Raw genomic sequence first — 21,801 nt, 5'->3', positions numbered from 1 at the left:
AATCCGTAATGCGTATCCCCTCGAATGGTAAGAGATTCACCACTCGGAGTCTTTAAAACTATTTGCCTTTTGCCGCAAATGATTTGGGCCTGGTTATGGGATAACCAGTCCATGCCTAGCACGATATCAAAACCCGCCAATTTGAAGGGAAGTAGAGATAAAGGAAAAGAATGGTTCCTAATGGATATTTCACATCCTTCAAGAATAGTAGAGACGGTTTCTATCGTGCCGTCCGCTAACTCTACTTCGTATTTCACGTCAAGGGTTTTGATTGGCATATTTAGTAGTTGGCAAAATTTCTGGTCTACAAAGGACTTGTCAGCGCCAGAATCGAACAGTACTCTTGCAAATATATTATTTACGAGAAAAGTACCTGTAAGCACATTGTCGTCCTTGACCGCTTCCTTTGCATCCAAGCGAAAAACTCTCGCATTTGTCTTCTTAGTCTCTTCTGCCTTCTTGGCATACTTCGGGCAATTACTCTTTATGTGCCCCTTTTCATTACAATTATAGCAGGTTGCATCCTTTATCTTTTTGCACTCCACTGTCTTATGTTCCTTGGACTTGCATAGCCCACAGGGTGGAGTCCTTTGTTGCGACTGCGAACCAGACGCAAACCTACACTTCCCGGAGTGAGGTTTCTTGCAGACCTTGCAGTAAGGTCTTCCATCAGATTGCCCCTCCTTCCTTGCCTCCGACCCTTTCTTGCCCTCACCGCTTCCACGGTGCTTTTTACCGGACTTGCGTGAGGTATCATCCTCACGCTTTCGCTTCTCAGCTTCCTTGCTCCTTTGTGCCCTCAGACGGACAGCATCAAGTGTAAGAGACAAGGAGAGGTCAGTAACTGACCTGAAGGTCGTTGGCCTAGAGGCCTTCACGCTGGCCTTGATCGCCGGCTCTAAGCCCCCAATGAATCGGGCAATTCTTCTTGGTTCTGGTGTCACAAGATATGGCACCAGGCGTGACATAGTGTTAAAGCTTGTCAGATAAGCTTGACAATCTAGGTTTGTCATCACCAGTGAGACAAAATCCGCCTCAATCTTCTCAACCTCGTGCTGAGGGCAGTAGTTTTCTTTTATGAGGGTAATAAACTCCCCCCATGACATCTTGTACAAGGCAGACTTACCTGAAGCCTGCACCAGAGCTCTCCACCATGCCAGGGCCTCGCCCTTGAATGACTGGGACACAAACTTAACCACGTCCCTCTCAGCGCACCCGCTGATGTCCACAATCGTGTCCATCTCGTCCAGCCAGGTTATACAGTCAACCGCACCTTTTTCCCCTGTAAATTCACGGGGCTTGCATGATACAAAGTATTTGTAGGTGCAACCCTTAGCACTGGACGCATCAGTATATTCTCTATCGCGGTGAACGCTGTGCTCAGTAGACGAATGCTTGTCGTCATCTTTCTTGGGTTCAGAGGGTGGTTTGGAGTGTGTCTTTGGTTTAGAGGGTGGTTTTGACACAGATCGGCCTTGAGACTCTGTATGTTGACGATCAATAGCTGCCTGGACAGCATTGTTGATCAGAGCCTTTAGCTGTGCGCCTGTCAAATGTACTGACGCATTGTCGTAGTCATCTTCGTTTGTGTGGCTGTTCTCTCCGTTGGGATCCGCCATTGTAACTCGAATCTGTTACAGAAGATAACAAAATTTTAATTTAGGAGATTATTATATGATTGTCTTTTATGACAGTTTGTCAACCATGGTGCAGAGACCATATTTGGTTAACTTTTTATTTCATTAAATATTAGGATCTGAATATCTCCTATTTCAACTATATAAATAGTATTGGCGGCATAAAGCCTAATCACGATGATGTTTTATAATATTAGCCGAGATTCCAGAGAATCAAAGGCATAGAGAGTTGAACCGTAGTTCTTTATCTCTTTCTGACAGAGAGTCATAGACTACTACTGCCTTTTGTCTTATAAGACAATTATTATGGCCCATAGGCACTACACCTCTAATGAATGTGTTAATATGGTTGGCCCGTAGGCACTACATCACTAATGGATGTTTTAATAATACTGGCCCGTAGGCACTGCATCACTAATGGATGTTTTAATAATACTGGCCCGTAGGCACTGCATCACTAATGGATGTTTTTATAATATTGGCCCGTAGGCACTGCATCACTAAATGGATGTCTTTATAGTACTGGCCCGTAGGCATTGCATCACTAAATGGATGTCTTTATAATACTGGCCCGTAGGCATTGCATCGCTAAATGGATGTCTTTATAATACTGGCCCGTAGGCATTGCATCGCTAAATGGATGTCTTTATAATATTGACCACCTTTATTGGTGATTTAACCCACGATCTATATATCCTTTAGTTGGGTTTTGAAATCCTCAGAGGATTATTGTATAAGAATGACGTGCGTGATTATAACGAATCACATCTGCCATGAATGTTAACATGCGTACAGAGGTTAACAGGGAATCAGAATCTTTTCAGCTAGGTCGTACCATCTTGACTGATCTTAAAAGACCCCAAGCTAGGTTTCACCCCCTTAAGATTCTTTATTAGGCAGATCAATATAAAAGGAATGGTTTTGTTTTATTTTTATATATATTAAAACAAAATTCATAACATACATTCCGAAATTTCAAATACAATTACATATTGCCCTAAACGGGTCTTTCAAATAATACATACCTCCATAGAGGTTTTAAAATAAGTGACAAGTCCACGCAGGGACTAATATAAGATAGGTGTCCATGCAAGGACTAAAGATAAGTCCACGTAGGGACTGAAATACGATAAGTTGTCCACGCAGGGACTTATTTCAAAGTAGAAATTACAGTAGTACTACTATTAAGGGCTAGTGGTCACGTTTCTTCTTTTTGCCCTTTAGTAGGTTCGCCAAGCCCTTGAGAAATCCTCGGTGGCTTTTCTTTTCTTCCTCGAACTCTCTCTCCACACGATCTAGTCGATGGAGTATTTCTTCCTGTTCAGGAGGAGAAAAACGTGGTTGCGGCGCTTGATGTGGAACTGGAGGTCTGGGAGGTATTGGATACCCATGAGCTGAGTAATCCGGTGGTCCCATGTTTCCATGTGCTCCGTCAGGGTAGCGCGCATTATATCTAGCCGACACCACATATGGGTCGCGCTCATAGCCGTAGTTGTATTGTGCTTGTGATGGTTCAAACGGGTTGTAAGCCGTTGGACCTGTGTAAGCTGGTATGGGTTGGTCATACCCAAATGGTGGCGAATTTCGTGCAGTAGGTGCGGAGTTCGCCTCCTGTATAGGACTTGAAGGTCCTTCTTCATGTAGTGGCGGATAGTGGCTACTACTAGAATGTCGAGGAGTGCTGAAGTGGTTACCCCCTCCTCCTCGTGTAGACATACGAGCATTGGTCCTCCTACGCCTCGGCGGATCAGGTATAACTGGTTGTGCCGGTGGCGGAGGTGGTGGCGTAACTGCCTCAAAGCGTGAATCCTCAGAGGGATCCTGTGGATGTCTCGGTTGCGATGTCTGATGAGATGGTGTGTTGTACCACTCATGTCGGTCAAACAAGGCCATAAAGCTGTCTGGGCCTTGATACTGCGGTCCATGATATGAAGATCCATCAGATACTTCTATCGGATGCGTGGGCGTACCACGAGCTGGTTCAGTTGGATCCTCATCTTCCTCCATGGGATCTTCAGAAAAATGGTCTTGTGGCCCTAGTGGAACAAAGCCTGAAGGTTCCTGTATGTAGTCAGCCGGATTAAACTGAGCTACGTAGTATGGACTAGGGTCGTCGTAGTTTCGGTGCGATACCGAACGTTGCAGAGGTATGAAGGAAGGTTGTGGGTTGTTGGGATTATTTTCTGAATCTGGCCCAAAGGAGTGCCGGTAGGATGGCGTTGAGCTGTGCGAAGTGGAATGCCTCGCTGGTTCGTAAAGATCTCTTCGTCGTTGTGGCTCTTCGCTTCGTGTCATCGAAGGATGTCTTGTACCAGATGGTCCAGCTTCTTGATCGTGATGTGTCACGATTTCTCCTCGGCCTCTACGTCCCCTTCCTCTTCCTCGGAATATAACAGGTGGCATTTTCCTGCTCCAAAACTTATTAAAAATCAAATCGAAAAATAAAGACAAAAAGGAGTATAAATCCGAATTTGTCCTAAGTTCTTGTCTAGACTCAAGTATGTGCAATTGTGTCACTGAGATTAAACACAATAGGGTAGTGTTTAATTCACTCAATGTTGGCTCTGATACCAACCTGTCACACCCCGATTTCCACGTGTCTCACCGGTGGGCCCGGTGGGGGATTACCGTGACGATGTTGGCAACAATATAGTCAAACCACACAATTATATAATGCACAGCGGAAGCATAAGATAAATATATAAGTTTCAACCTCTGATCATAATATCAATGTATTACAGAGTTGAATATCCACAGTGGATCGAAAATAAAGATAAAGTATTGTCCCATCAGATACTGCAATCAAGCTTGCGAGGCTTATCCCGACGCTAGGGAGCTAATACCAGCCAATTACGTTTAGGTACCTGCACTTAATCTTTTTGGGGAAAATACGTCAGTTTACACTGGTAAATACATTCAACTGACACATTTGAAAATGTTTATTAAAATTGATTTGAATGCACTAGGCACAAACTCTTTTATAACTTGGGAAAATTCATAATGATCTTGTGAACGTTTTACATGTTCTTTTATGCGTTCAGTAGCCCGGGTCGTGCCGGGTTAAAGATTTATAGACACACCACGTTTGCGTAAAACCGTAGTACAGAAACCAACGGCTACGTCTTTTAGTTTTAATGTCGACACTTTATACCGGGTGTACGCCTACACCGGGATGTCGATGGTCGTGGCCATTTCGTAAAATGATGCCGAGGATATCCGGGACAACGGTCATTAAACCCCCCAAAGGCTTATAAGCAACAAAACTGTTTAAATGAGCCAATCATATTATTTAGTTATCCACCTAAGCGATGGACGAATATAGTGCTCAATCAAGCGGTATTAATATACCGTAACCCAAGCCCATATAGGGGAAATAAGTCAAAAGTATTTACCTTTGCAAGTATTAATCCTTAATATAGATCAAGTCACCGGTAGCTTTTACTGGGGCTCCTAATCTGGAACGAAGGTTTTAATTAACCTCTTAGAATCCTAACGGTCCTTGTATTAGCCGTAGCTTAAACCGGTTGATTCCGATATATAGATATGGTTAATTCGCACGAAAAGGCGAAAACCGAGAATGGAGTATGATTTGGACCCACAAGTTCAGTGACTTGTTTTATATGGGTTTATAGTTCATACTCTGGATTTTGGGTTCAAATAGTATACTTTGACCCATATCGGCTATTGCACGAAAACTAGTTCCGTGGGCCGTGCCGTGTGCGCAAATAGGCGAAACGGTTAACCATAAGAGTCGTACGCTTATTTCCTAAGTCAATATGCCTTAAAAGTATTTTGGTATCAGTAGGATACCTCCCGTAATGCCCGTAACGAGTTTAAGTTTATATTATGCCCCGTAGGGGCTTTTCGGTCATTTTAAAGGCTTTAAAAGGGATTTTCGAGTTCTACAGGAAATCTGAGTTTCCCGAATAGCTTATAAAGCTTAAAATACTTTATTTATTATTTAAAACCAGTAGCAACTGGAATCGGGTCAAAAGACCTTGTAGAACTCCCGTTTTGGTCAAAAAGGGCATATTCGGTATTTACCGAACCGTAGCCATAACCGCAGGTTATGAGCAAGGTAAAAATTATTAAAAATCTTTAAAATTCCCAAAATATTATTTTACCACAGTGGGTAAAAGTTTTGGTGCCGAAAACTTGGGTTAGATGAGCGTTATGCTAATTGCGCCGTTAATTACAAAACTTTCTTAAAAGTGCGCCTTTTAGCATAACTCTCATTCTAGGGCTCGGATTGACGTGAAACTTCAGGGACATGCTTATAATTTAATAAGCAAGGTTTTGGTCCGTTCACGTGTCCGAAATACTCGTTTTAATTTTAAAAGGCCGTTACGGTCGACTTTTAGGCGAATGACGGAAATACGTAAAAGACTCGGATAACTCATGAACCGACCACAGAGGCTTATACCAACATGTGACCTGGTCCTAAGAGAGTCCTAAGGTATATTTATACCTCACTAAAACGGGTCAGAACTGAAGTCAAAGCAAAAGTCAAACTTTTGCGACTTTCGGCTCCGAACCGGTTCTATATAGCAAATAATCGATTCAAACGAGCGCAAACATGTTTATATACTTATTATCATGTTTTATGATTGTCAAAACAGGTTCCATAACATATGTATCACAGATTATGCTTAAATTGCTAAAATAGCTTTCTGTTGACTTTTTAACCGCACGTTTGACTCGATAATTGACATAGTTAGAGTGGTGATCAGGGGGAACCATTTTAGAGGTTTAATACCCACATAAATACCAACTCATAACCATTTTTGATTCGTCATAAGACTGAATCATTTGCAAGACATTGCAATGACAACCGTTAGTTACGACGGTTGAGTTTTTAGCTAAGAACTAAGCAAAAACTGAAGTATGAATGATCAAAGTAACTTACAGAAGCTAAGGCTTGAATATATAGCAGAGAAGAAGACTTGTATGCCTTAGAAATAATCAGATGAGAGTGTTTGTGTTGTGGTGAACTTATGAACATATGCCTTGCTATTTATAGCCAAAGACCAAGCTCAAGATCACTCCACATCACTCTACAACTGAAATGGGATGAATGGCATGTGTCCTAGGGGTGTATGGGTTGAGTAGGGGGCACCCATGCTGCCATAATTGATCAAATGATCGTTCAAAAGTGCCAAAAGCCAAGTAGTTACAAGGTTTCTGCATCTGGGCACTTTACGCGGCCCGCATGGGAGTTCCCATGTGTTTTAATGCGGGTCGCCTAAAGATCAAACATCAGACGCGAAATAGAGGAGGCTCGCGGCCCGCCTCAACTTATGTTGAAACTTCACGCGGGTCGCCTAAGGTTAATATTTCAGGATTTTTAATTCTTTTTGTAATTATTACAGAATCTGGCCATTAATAACGAAATCTTTCGTAATGATTCGTCTGACCTTTCGGATTTGAAGGGGTAACTTTGCGGTTTGGCCCTCGGTTATTTACCGATAGGGGCCTCGTGTTAATTACCCGCGCTATTAAGTCCCCGGTTTATTTATTTAATTATTCTGAAAGCCTTAACTTTTATTGTTGACGCTTTTAACCCTTCTTCTACGAATTCGATCGTATCTTTCTCGTTTCGTATCGAAACTTCGCGAAATTCATATATATTATTTTAGTGAGGGTATAATACCGTTACAAAGTCTTTGGAACGTTAAAGGGTCACTCAGAGGTATTATTAAACATGTTGACACAGTTAACCCCTGTAGTTTGTAATCTCTCACTTTCTTCCGCGTTTTATTTTTGTACGATCTATAAATTATTCGTTTGAAGGTTTAAGCATCAATTTAGGGATACTATACAGTATATTTACCCTTGTTGACATTTATAACCCTCGAATTTACATATTTTCAAGGTTTGTAAAAATTAGTCCTTTATTTATTATAGATGCCACGTGTAAACAAATGACACGTGTTAACACATCATTGGACACAAAATTTCGAGGTGTTACAAATATTTTGCATATATTCAGGACATTATGTCTTTGCCCTGGTGGGACGTAGAAGAACTACCCAAGGTCAGAACATTAGCGTATCTTGTCAGAGAATGTGATATGCCTACTTGGGGATTAATGAAGTTCGAAGCGTTCAAAGATTTCAAACACTGGAAGCTGCACTATCCGAAGAAAGTGAAGAAGATAGATCCAGTGACCGGCATGAAGAAACAATCTTGCAGATTAAGAAGCCTAGGGTATTGAAAAACATTCCACTACCGAAAATGGAACAAGATTTTCATAAAGGGTTTTTATGCTGGGTTTACAACTGCATGTCAACTGAAGCTGTGATCACATACAGAATGGAGAATGAAGTTAGATACATTCACTTGTATGATCCATTGTGGTTAGTGAATTTCTCAGCGAAGGATATCGAGTGTTTGTTTGTAAACAAGATTGGGTTTAAAGCTGAAGATAAAGATCAAGCAATGTAGTTTCAAAAGGTAGCTACTATCTGCTTTCAGAAAGGAATCAATTCTGAGAATGTGTGGTCATCAAGATGGAGAAAGATTGAGAAAGCGGAGGCTCTTAAAGCTGAAAAAGAAAGATGTAAGCTGAAGAAAAGCTGAAAGCGGCTAAAGAGAATGAAAGACTGAAGAGTTTGTTGAAGAGAAAGCCGAAGCAGAGAGAGGAAAAGTTTAAGTCTCTGTGAAGAAGTTTTGAAGACAACCTGACTGAAGACTCCGGCAATATCCAAGGGGGAGTTTGTTGGTACACAATGTCTATCGCCCACGTCAACAGTCTAGGTCGTGTCAGTAGCTTGTAATAGGGGTTAAATTGTAAAAAGTTAAAGTTATTTTGTGTTTGTACCATTTCGTACGAAATGGATGATGTTATGTCCTTTCGCACGAAATGGAGTTTGCCATTTCGTGCGAAATGGAACATATCATTTCGTGCAGAAATGGATGATGTTATGTCATTTCGCACGAAATGGAGTTTTCCATTTGGTACGGTTCGGTGAAAGTTGTCACGAAGTGCTGTCAAATTCTCTGCGTGTATTAACGTCTAAAATCAATGGAAAACCAGTTTAAAGTGTATTTCTCTGCTTCTACTCACATTTTAACACCGATTCTCAGTTACTAGATTGTTTCCGCCTCTCTAGTGACTTAGATTTGACTCAGACCGACTCATTTAGGTCGAATATCGATCCTACAATGATCCTTAATGGAAAAACAACTTCCAAGCCAGGCTTTTACACCTGCCATGGTTGGAATATCATTTCCATATATTAGAATGTCATCGACATGCAATACTAAGAAAGTAACGGTGCTCCCACTAGCTTTCTTATACACACAAGCTTCATCGCCGTTCTTGATGAACCCAAAATTCCTAATTTCTTCATCAAAACGGTGATTCCAACTTCTCGATGCTTGTTTCAATCCATAGATTGATTTCTTTAACTTGCATACTTTGTTAGGATGTTTTGGATTGACAAAACCCTCAGGCTTAACCATATAGACATCTTCCTCAAGATATCTATTGAGGAAAGCCATTTTGACATCCATTTGCCAAATCTCATAATCATATTATGCAGGTATGGCAAATAATATCCTTATTGACTTTAGCATTGCCATAAGTGAAAAGGACTCATCATAATCAATCCCTTGAGTTTGAGTGAAACCTTTTGCTACAAGTCTCGCTTTATAAGTATCCAAGTTACCATGCATATCGGTTTTCTTCCTGAAAACCCACTTTCTTCCAACTACTTAGGAGTTAAGAGGTGGCATAACCAATTCCCATACTTGGTTGTCATACATGGATTGCATCTCTACGTTCATGGCTTCAAGCCATTTGTCACAATCGGATTTTGACTTTGCATCATGGTATGTGGTAGGTTCACCTGAATCTACCACGTAGCATCCATCCATGAAAAATCCATATCTTTCAGGTCTACTACTAATACTACCAGATCTGGGAACGTTTTTTGTGCTTTGATAAACCATTTGATCATTTTCAATGACCTCTTGTTGAGTGCTAGTTTTAACCAAACGTGTATCGGCTTGTGGTTCATGATCCTCATCAAGTTCCACTGTTCTACTAATTCCTTCCACAAGGAACTTAGCTTCCAAGAACTCAGCATTTCGAGCAACAAATACCTTTTGCTCTGTTGGATCGTAGAATTAATATCCTATACCATCTTTAGGATATCCTACAAAGATACACTTAGTGGATCGTACTTCCAATTTGTTTGGGGTGTATTGCTTCACATAAGCTTCACAACCCCATACCTTCAGATATGATTAATGATGGAGCTCTTTGTCACACCCCAACCTATGGCGGAAACATCGGAGTGAGACTAAGAAAGATTGCTCATCACACATAACGCTAATGCGACAATAGAATTAAAGATAAATTGATTTCATTCATAAATAAATGTTACAATACATGAAAAATACAAGAAAACAATGCAACAACAAATATGAAATTTATACAACGTATTTGACCTAAGACGTCTAGATGTGTCTCTAAGCATCAACACTACTTCAGTTTCAAAGCATCGTCATCCTCAACCTACAACATGTTTAAAATAAAGTTCAATGCAAAAGCAAATGCGAGTATACAAGTTTTCATACGTAGCATAAAAAGATAAGTTTCAAACAATTCAATGTGGCAAGCTCTTGATACAAGACAAACAATAAAATCGGCATGTGTTTAACATATCAAACCAATGTTGAAACGCAATATGCTCATGACTTAACCTCAAGTCTACGGGCGGTGCGTTAATCCTATAGCGCTATATATGTAACGGATAGGCTCGTACGAAGTTAATGATAAGTCTAACACAAGATGTCATAAACCCAAGTTTAAAGAATCAAGTAATCAAATAAGCATGCGTGTAATAGGAATGTTTGTGTATTATGATTAAAGTGTAAGTTTCATAAGAAAACATGTTACACCCCAAAAAGTGATAAACGTAAAGAGGGGTTCAAGTATACTCACATAATTGCATATGCTTTCCGATTATCCAAGAGTGACGAGTTTGCTTGTGTGTGAGGATTTGATGGTAAGGTTACGTGATGTGTAGGGGTGGTAAGATTCGGAATTTAGAAATTAAAGTAGTAAAAGTATGTATACATGAAAGTAATATCTAAGCCCTAAGAGTTTGCTTATGACACCATAACTAGTGGTTTCATGGATCCCAAATTGTCCATTGGAATCATAACAAGAACTCTAGAATCTTTGATATGATAGCTTAGGTTTATGATAGCTAATCATGGTTTGATTAACACCACAAACTCAGCCATGTTTTTATATAATTATGTATAGTTTATATAGTAATAATACATCCTAAAACTAAGTCCAATCAAGTATTGTTATATAACATCATGTATGTCAAGCATGGAGGTTAGAAAACCTCATTATAAGATTCACCACTACACACACCACCACGAAGATGGTGGGAGGGTCATGAATAACAATAAAGTAAATCTAATTTAACAAGTTATAAAATGTTCAAATGAAGGAGTGGAACTTAGTTTGGAAAGCCAAAGCTTCCATTTGTTCACACTTCACAAGTCACAAGTCCATCATATTAAAGATGATGTCTTGTGCTTGTTTTCATCATTGATTTGTTATGTATAAACAGAAATAAAAGGGGTGTTTGAACCCAAAACTTTGATGGAAATCCCCTAAACACAAACCCACAACCATAGACTAAGTTGTGAGCTTGGTGGGAACAAGATTTCACCAAGTTTTCTATCAAAATATAAACTTAAAAAGAATTAAAAATGAGCAGAATTTTATATGCACTTTGGACCTCAAAAATGGTAAGGTTTCACCTTAGTTTACCCAAGCAAACTTGTGAAAACCTTCATAGAGGTTATCCAAGTGTTTTAGAAGAAGAAACAAGAAGAAAAGAGTTGAAGAAGTGAGCTAGAACTCACTTTGAATGACTTAAAATTTATGCTCAAAGCTGGGAATTTTTAGAGTGATTAGAGAGTGATTTTGGAGTGATTAAGAGGTTTGTAAAGTGGAAAAGGGGCTGGATATAAGTGGGTATACATAAGGGAATGATTAGGGTTTAAGTTGGTTGCAATTAATACAAGTAGGTGTGGTTCAAAACAATAAAAAAGAAAAAAAAATCTAAATATGGTTGCTGTCTCGAGACCTGGCCGAAATGGCTGTTTTCAGCCACAAATAACTTCCATTTTTTTGTGTGACATAATAATAGTTGTATGTTAGTGGAACATATGATATTGTAAGAATATGGAGGTTAGAACAAATAAAAAGGAATTTAATCTAAGCAGTTAGTTGTTTTAAATATAAAAAAAATAATGAAATCAGCCCCCAATCTTGACCGATCGGAAGGCTGTAATCAGCCTTAAAGTTGCATTTTTTATTGCTTTTGAACATTAATTTAAGTATTTGTAAAGGCTCTTATGTATAATATATATTGTGGATGAATTAGGTATATTATTGGTGGTAAATTAATTGAAACAAACAATTAATTCAGCCATACATGGTTGTGATCGCATGGCTGTAAACATCCATTAAGTCTCTTTTTTATTGTGACAACTTAGGTTTAGGCATAGAACAACTTATGCTATGTTCGGTTAATTAATTTACCATTAAAACATCAAGTGGTTAGGTGTTAAATAATGAAAAAAGAACAAGGAATTCAGCCATAAAGGGTTGTCCATTCACTGATGTGGGGGGATATTGTTTTTATTTTTATTATTTTTTTTACAAACTTATGTTATATATTTAAGATGTTAAATTGTTGTGGTAACATGTAACAAGGTCTAGTAAGGTATAAGACATGTTCTAAGGCACCAAACATGTGATACATAAACAAGGTTGCAAGTATGTTTAAACGATTCAATCAAGAATTATGTTTAGGAATTAAAACAAGTATAGACAAGTATGATTAAGTGTTAGTAGGTGTCAAAGGCGTATAAACATGAGTGAAAACATAGTGGTTGTGTATGTACGAAGCGTATTTGAAAGCTTAGCATATGTTTACAAGAATCACGAATGATGTAACAATGTATAATGAATTAAAATGTACAAGTATAATGAATAAGTGAAGGTAAAATTTTGAAATTAAACGATAGGTTTTAGTACGATTAAAGTCTCAGATTTATGATGATAGAACGAAATACGATTACGAAAGAATCAAGTTTCCAAAAATAGATTTGCAAGACAAGCTTTCTAATTTAGGAAGTTTACGAAAAAGTGGATCGTTACACTCTTCCATTCCATATTTCGAAAGGTGTCTTATCAACTTTCTTGGTTTGGGTCATATTTAATATACGAGCCACGGAGAGTAAAACGTAACCCCAAAATGATAGAGATAATGCGCTCCTAGCCATCATAGATCTAACGATATCCAAATAGAGTTCAATTCCTCCTCTATCGGAATGAAGAACTTTGATTGAGTTGATTTTATACTTCACCTTTTGAAGGCTTTGAACATTTCAAAACTTCAACTTTGTATCTCAGCAAGTATACATAACCATAACTACTATAGTTATCGGTAAAAGGTAATGAAGTATCTCTCACCATTCCTAGTCATTGGCTTAAAAGGATCACATACATCCGAATGTATGATACCTAATAAATATTTTTCCCTTTCCCACTAAAGGGTTTCTTAGTCATTTTACCTTGTAAACCAGATTCACATGTATCAAATGAATCAACTTCATTTGTCTCCAAAAGACCATTCTTTTGAAGTGTTCGCATGCAATTTCTGTTTATATGACCAAGGCGATAATGCTAAAGATAGGTCTCACTCAAATCCATTTTGAGTTTCTTGGTGATTGCTTGGTACATTTAACTATCAAATGGTATATTATCATGAACCAATTCATAACTACCATTTGAAGGCAAAGCTTTAAAGTAAAACATGTCATTCATTGATATAAATGTCATTGTTTACAAACTTTAAATCAAAACCATATTGTCTTAGAAGGGAAACTTGAATAATGTTCCTAGTCAAACTAGGAGTATACATAACATTTTTAAAACAATTTCCAAACCATTTGGATGTTTCAAAACATAGTCTCCTTGGGCTTCAACTTGAACTTTCGCTCTTTTGCCCATGAGGACTAGTGTCTCCCTTCTTGTAATGTCTGTTTTTTGAACCCTTTTGCAACAAATTTCAAACATGAGTTCCACATCCGGTATCTAATACCCATGTGTTTGAAGAAATAACATTAAGGTCAATATGTTTCATAAAGATTGTACCTGAGGTTTGCCTAGCATCCCTCTTGTTTTTCAACTCTTTGAGATAGGTTGGACAATTTTTTTTTTTTTTTTTTTCAAATACCTTTTCAAATACCCTATCTCACCACACTCAAAGCATGGATCGTTCATGGCAACCTTTGCCTTTTTATATTTTGGTTTTGGTGGTTCTGCTTTAGTCTTTCTTTTCTTTTTCCCTTTGAATTTCCCGTTTCATTTGCAACATTTGCTTTGATGTCGGGGTGATGCCCTTTCTTGTTGCCACCCTCATTGATCGTTAGAATGGATAAAGCCCTTTTTATCCATATTGAGCCTTTCGAGGCGATCAATGTGGCTTTTCATCTTAAAGACATAAGATGAGACCGATTGGGTTTCCTCCATTCGACATGCATGAAGCGCTCAAACCGTTTCGAAGCGTTCTACCCTTAGGAACATTTCCTACAATTGGGTAATCATGTTGTATGTCCATGATGTTCAAAATCCTTTTGAATCTCGGGAATCATAATTCCTAACATGAGGCAAGAGGCTTGTATAGTATCCCCGATATACTTAATCCAATCGTTATAGGAATCCTTATCTTCCATAAGATGTTCATCGGGATTAGGATCGTTCAACACAAGAGTAAGAGTTGTGTACACGATACAGGATTAAAAGTATTTGGTACAGTTCATACCAGCTTGGTAGGCTGCCAGAGCCTCAGCCACACGTGTGTTTATCAGGTTTGTTAACTCAGCCTGAGTCATGTTGATGCTACCACGTCCGTGTCCTCGTCCACTCATGGTTCTATAATAGGAAATGAACTAATTTAGGAGTCGAAAACGAGGGAAGTGTTCAGGCTTATCACGTTAAGAACGATTAACTACCATGTTCATACACAAACATGGAAGAACCCCTCTTACACTCGTTAAGCCTCATTCGGATTTGCATGCACCACGCGTTATTATTATGTGTGCACCCATAAATGTATAAGTGTGTAAATGTATCAAAACCAAATCAAAATAACTGTTCCTTATGACCACAACCACTCCAGCAGCATCAGACGGCAAGCTCCCAAGTTCCTTCAATAGTTACCTACAAGCATGTAAACAAGTGTGTCAGACTACGCTGGTGAGTTCAAGGTTTGTGTTTGTTTACCAAGTTGTGTTACCAGTCATGTGAGTAAAACAGTTTACAAGACGATATGTCGTTTGTCGTTATGATAGTTGATGTTTCGATGTTGTTATTACTCGATTACCGAATGGCCATATGATATGTGATTGCCAACCCCAATGCCTCTATCAAAGCATTGGTCATGTTTTAAGGTAATTAGTTCACGCCCGTTCTCCTCGAACGTCGTGAGGGTGCCAAACCTAATAGCGCTATCAACTAATAACCCCCGTTGCCCTACAAGCAACGACCCAGTAGATGTAGTGGTCTTACAATTATAGAAAACTGAGTATGATAACCAACATCCCATTACACATGCATTCCCCCTCGGAACGTTACCCGTTATCCCTTCCCTGGGATCCATGCTTGAGAAAAGAGCGATGAACTCACCTTAGGTTTGCTCGGTAAGACCTAGTTACTTGTTTTCAGTTGTTCAATCAAATCCTATCGTGATTATCAATGATATTAGTTTCGTAGCAAGCCAAACCACGTATTCACATAGACTGTACTCATCACCAAGTTTACCATATTATATACATTAAGTACCTAGTTTGTATACACATTAATACGTAACAGTTGGGCCTACTACTCCCAAGAGTGAAGTTAGGTGTCCCATCAAAGTGACAGATATCATCCATACACCTTGACGTCTACCATCACATGTATTCATAATAGCTCACACAAAACTACATTCATTAATACAATCAACAGTAACCTCATTTATTTGTATACATCAATTCCAGTTTCCCATTATTTATTGCACCCTCCATATTTATCCAAGCCGAGCCCTAATGTGATGCCGACACCCCATGCAACTTAACACATAGTTGAGTGGTTATTCATATTTCTACATACAGATTTCCTCATTACTACATAAGGTTGTATTCAAAACGACTCATGGAACCAAGACATCTACATCATACACATTATACACATGCACTGCTATCATACTTTGTCCCACGTAAAATTCCTACAAAAGACCATGTTTCGTTGCCAACATGTGGCGAAAGTCTCCGACGAAATACTATGATTCGTCGACCTAGACCCTAGCCGTTTTTCCCTATCGTCCAGTTTACTCCATTATTCATTAACAGTCAAAGACATAATAATTTCTGGTTTATGGTAACAATTAATCAGCAAGATTAAGTCTACTCGGCATCCTTTAATATCCGATCTTCAATATATATGTATATATATTCACAAAAGTCACCCCTCATCCCTTGACAATATTCGAACCCCTTACCCGGTTCAATTCATATGAGTTAGGATATTAATAACACATACTTACATATCATCATTCTAAGTCATACAGCATTCGTAATCAAGTTGCACATAGATTGCAGGTAAATGAGCGTAATAATCAAACTAAGTAACATGTTGGTACTAACCAGGAGGTCAAAGAAGATGGCCAAAGGACTGCCGACGAGTTCAAGGGAAGAGCAGGGGCGATTAGGGTTTGCTACCGTGATCGCATACAGGGAGAAGGCTCAAGGGTTTTCTTTTGACTTGTAATATAAGTTTAGTTTAATTAATATTCCTGTTACGTATCCATATATAATTGCTATTGAGGCGGTTTGTTTTAATAGTCAAGAATGGGCTCAACTTAATTGAGTGTGGCCGGTTGGGCCACTGCCACTAATTAACTCAATAGGCCCTTTAACTAACATAAATGTATCCGCAAATAATTAAGGGAGATTAGGCTAAATTAATTAACTAAGGGAGATTGCAATACTGTGGCGGCTCAGTAGCATCGCAATAGGTGCGGCCCATTACATAAGTCTATAAACTTAACGGAGTTATCATACGTTTACATTTATGCTTGACCAAGGTATACCCGTATCGCATATCTAACACCTCAGAGAGGGTTAATGAGAAATTAAGATCACAGGGTTAAGCGTTACTAACCTGAAAAGTTCGGATTGTCACATCATCCCCAACTTGAAAGAAATTTCGTCCCGAAATTTGGCAAGCGCCAAGTGTGAGAGGAACGAAGTGAGAAATCAGGATTGTTGCGGGTTCTGCTCAGTTGTGACATCATCCCTATCTTGAAGAGGAATCTCGCCCCGAGATTCACCAGTTTTGCTTGACTCTGCTTTGTCTTTGGGAAAGAGGTGAGGGTATTTTAGCTTCATCTGATCCTCGCGCTCCCACGTGAACTCTGGTCCACGTCTTGAGTTCCAACGAACTCTAACGATGGGAATACGACTGTGTTTACGCACTTTGACCTCACGGTCCATGATCTCGATGGGTTCTTCAACAAACTGCAACTTGTCGTCGACTTTTAACTCTTGAAAAGGTACCGCTAGTGGGTCATCAGCATAACACTTCTTTAACTGAGATACATGAAATACGTCGTGAACATTACCCAGCTCAGTAGGTAACTCCAACCTATAGGCCACCTTACCGATACGCTCAAGAACTTTAAACGGCCCAACATAACTTGGGTTCAGCTTGCCACGCTTCCCAAAGCGTACGACCCCTTTCCACGGCGAGACTTTCAGCATGACGCGGTCATTCACTTCAAACACAACCTCTTTGGCACGCTTGTCCGCATAGGCCTTCTGGCGGTCACGAGCAGCTACCATACGTTCTCTGATTTTCACAATCATATCTGAAGTTTTGAGTACCATCTCAGGACCGGTGATCTGACTATCACCCACCTCAGCCCAGCAGAGAGGTGAACGACACTTCCTCCCATACAGTGCCTCAAATGGTGCCGCTTTGATACTGGTGTGGTAGCTGTTATTGTAGGAAAACTCTACCAACGGTAAGTGCTTCTCCCATCCTTTCCGAAAATCAACAACGCATGCCCGCAGCATATCCTCTAGTGTTTGAATAGTGCGCTCACTCTGACCATCCGTTTGTGGATGATAAGCCGTGCTCATATCGAGACGTGAGCCGAATGACTTATGCATAGCCTGCCATAACTCCGAAGTAAAACGAGGATCTCGATCAGAAATAATAGAAGTTGGCACCCCGTGCCTAGAAACCACCTCTTTAAGGTACACTGCTGCGAGCTGCGAATACTTATCTGTCTCCTTGATTGCTAGGAAATGTGCTGACTTTGTGAGACGGTCGACAATCACCCATATAGTATCGTTCCCTGCCTGCGTTCTAGGTAACCCCGTAACAAAATCCATAGCGATCTGTTCCCATTTCCACATAGGTATCTCCGGCTGCTGAAGTGGACCCGAAGGCTTCTGGTACTCTGCCTTAACCCTAGCACAGGTCAAACACTTACTCACGTAGGTGGCAATAATAGCTTTCATGTTCGGCCACCAATACAAAACCTTGAGGTCCTGGTACATCTTATCAGACCCTGGATGAATAGAATATCGTGACTTGTGTGCTTCGTCCATCACAAGTTCCCGAAGATCACCAAATGAAGGAACCCATATCCGTTCCATGAAGTAGTAGATATTGTCAGACCGTTGCTCGAACCTCTTCTTGTGTAGCCCTCGTAATCCTTCGGCTTCGATATTTTCTTCCTTTAACGCTTCAATCTGAGCTGAACGAATCCGGGCAGGTAAATCAGAGTGAATAGTAAGCTGTAGGGCACGAACACGCTTCTGCTTCGGTTCCTTGCGACTAAGGGCATCAGCTACAACATTAGCTTTACCCGGATGATACTTGATAGCACACTCATAATCATTGAAAAGCTCGACCCAACGACGTTGCCGCATATTCAATTCCTTCTGGTCGAAGATATGTTGAAGGCTCCTGTGATCGGTATAGATGGTACACTTGGTACCGTACAGGTAATGCCTCCAAATCTTCAACGCAAAGGCTACGGCTCCTAACTCCAGGTCGTGTGTCGTATAGTTCTTCTCGTGTACCTTCAACTGTCGAGAAGCATAAGCTATCACCTTGTCTCGCTGCATCAACACACAGCCGAGACCCTGAATAGACGCATCGCAATAAACCACAAAATCTTCAGTACCCTCTGGTAGCGATAAAATCGGCGCGCTGCACAACTTCTGCTTTAAGAGCTGAAATGCTTCTTCCTGGTTCGATCCCCACGAATAAACAACTTTCTTTTGCGTCAGGGCGGTGAGGGGTTGAGCAATCTTAGAAAAATCCCGGATAAACCGACGATAATATCCCGCAAGACCAAGAAATTGACGCACCTCCGAAGGATTCTTTGGTGCCGCCCAATTTCGAATAGCATCGATCTTGGCAGGATCCACATGAATACCCATTTCATTAACGATGTGCCCGAGAAAGTGTACTTCCCGAATCCAGAAGTCACACTTAGAAAACTTTGCGTACAACTGCTCCTTCCTCAGGAGCTCCAAAATAAGGCGAAGATGGCGCTCGTGGTCTTCTTTGTTCTTGGAGTAGATCAATATGTCGTCAATGAAAACGATAACGAAGTCGTCAAGGTAAGGTTTGCACACGCGGTTCATGAGATCCATGAAGACCGCTGGTGCGTTGGTCATCCCAAATGGCATAACCAGAAATTCATAGTGACTATACCGCGTTCAAAAAGCTGTTCGAGGCACATCCTCCTCTCTAACCCGTACCTGATGATATCCTGACCTCAAGTCAATCTTGGAATAGAAACTTGACCCTTGCAGCTGGTCAAACAAGTCGTCAATGCGTGGTAGAGGGTAGCGGTTTTTGATTGTCACCTTGTTGAGCTCGCGATAGTCGATGCACATACGAAAAGACCCGTCCTTCTTCTTCACAAATAATACAGGGGCTCCCCAAGGAGAAGAGCTAGGACGAATGAAACCCCTGTCTAGTAACTCTTGAAGTTGATTTGATAATTCCTGCAACTCTCCTGGTGCAAGACGGTATGGAGCACGAGCAATCGGTGCTGCTCCTGGCTGGAGCTCAATCTGAAATTCTACCTGACGATGTGGAGGTAAACCAGGGAGCTCTTCAGGAAAAACATCAGGAAACTCTCGAACAACCGGGAGGTCTTCGAGTTTCCTCTCGTCAGTCCGAGAGTCAGTAATAAGGGCCAAAAGGGAAGGATAGCCCTTACGTAGACAACTTAGAGCCTTCATGGCTGAGATAATACCTACTGTAGCACCGCTACGATGACCCTGAACAGATAAAGATTCACCACTAGCAAGGGGAATACGAACGACTTTCTCCTTGCAGAGAATTTCCGCCTGATATTTGGATAACCAATCCATTCCCACAACTACGTCGAAGCTTCCGAGAGTGACAGGGAGTAGGTCAATGTTAAATACTTGACCCAAGAGATCTAATTTGCACCCCATGAGGACATGAGACGCTTCAATAGTTTTACCATTTGCTATTTCTACTACATGCTTAACAACAAGAGGTGTAGGACTTAATCCTAGACGACTACCAAACCCCGTAGACACATAACTCCAATCGGCGCCCGAATCAAATAATATAGAAGCATAAACACCATTAACAGAGAACGTACCAGTAACTACATTGCCGTCGTTCCGAGCTTCACCAGCTCCAATAGTAAATCCATGCCCACGCGCCACGTTGCCCCCATTGTTCCCTCCATTGCTCCCTGCGTTGTTACCACCTGTATTCTGTTTCAATTGTGGACAATCCCGCTTCATATGCCCCTCAGCCCCACACTGATAACATCCTTTTCTAGACCCCTGACTCTGCTGAGATTGCTGCCCTTGCTGTCTCTGATTCGGCTGAGTCTGCTGCTGCTGCTGTTTTGGCTGAGGAGCCCTACAATCCTTGGCCTCATGGCCTACCTTGTCGCACCTGCGACAAACTCGATCACACTGCCCATAATGATGAAACCTACATTTGCTACACTGAGGCTTCTTTCCCACATAAGGTCTCTGATTTTGATTCGCTGAGGATGATTGGCTAAAGCTGCGAGTACTGCCAGTGTCTGTCTTCTTTTGGGGCTGAATCGAGTGGGACGCCTTGTCCATATCACCCCACTTGCGTTTACTATCAGTGACAGGAGTAGTGGCTGTGGTGGTGGCAGTAGTAGCTTTAGAAACACGCGGTGGCAGTGAGTTGCTTTCCACCTCCTGATCGATAATCTTGTGAGTCAACCGGACAATCTGGGTTAAGTTATTGAGGTTTGCAGCAGTAACCAAACCCTTCACTCGTGGAGGTAACCCCTTGATGAATAACTCGATCCTTCGTGACATAGGTCGAGACAAATTCGGACACAGGTCAGCCAACTCATACGACCGCTTCACGTACGCTTCGACCTCAGATCCCACCAGTTTCAGATCATAATACTCGTTCTCTAGCTTCTGTATCTCATCACGAGGACAGTATTCCTCCCTCATTAATTCCTTGAAGTCGTCCCAAGTAGTAGCGTTTGCTGCATCAATACCCAGCAGCTGAACCTGGGCATTCCACCAGGTTAAGGCACCATCCTCAAGCGTGCCTGTCGCATACTTCACGCGGTCCCCCACGGGGCAGTTGCACATAGCGAACACTGACTCAGCTTTCTCGAACCACCTCAATAGTCCCACAGCCCCTTCCGTCCCGCTGAAAGTCTGTGGCTTACAATCCATAAACATCTTGAACGTACAGGCAGGTTGGTTGTTTGGGTGCGCTGAGTGAAAGAAGATACAACACAAGAGTAAGAGTTGTGTACACGATACAGGATTAAAAGTATTTGGTATAGTTCATACCAGCTTGGTAGGCTGCCAGAGCCTCAGCCACACGCGTGTTTATCAGGTTTGTTAACTCAGCCTGAGTCATATTGATGCTACCACGTCCGTGTCCTCGTCCACTCATGGTTCTATAATAGGAAATGAACTAATTTAGGAGTCGAAAACGAGGGAAGTGTTCAGGCTTATCACGTTAAGAACGATTAACTACCATATTCATACACAAACAGGGAAGAACCCC

This window comes from Helianthus annuus, chromosome 8 (assembly GCF_002127325.2).
Source record: "Helianthus annuus cultivar XRQ/B chromosome 8, HanXRQr2.0-SUNRISE, whole genome shotgun sequence".
Lineage (NCBI taxonomy): Eukaryota > Viridiplantae > Streptophyta > Magnoliopsida > Asterales > Asteraceae > Helianthus > Helianthus annuus.
The sequence above is the reverse complement of the archived record's forward strand: the minus strand, read 5'-3'. Positions refer to the sequence as shown.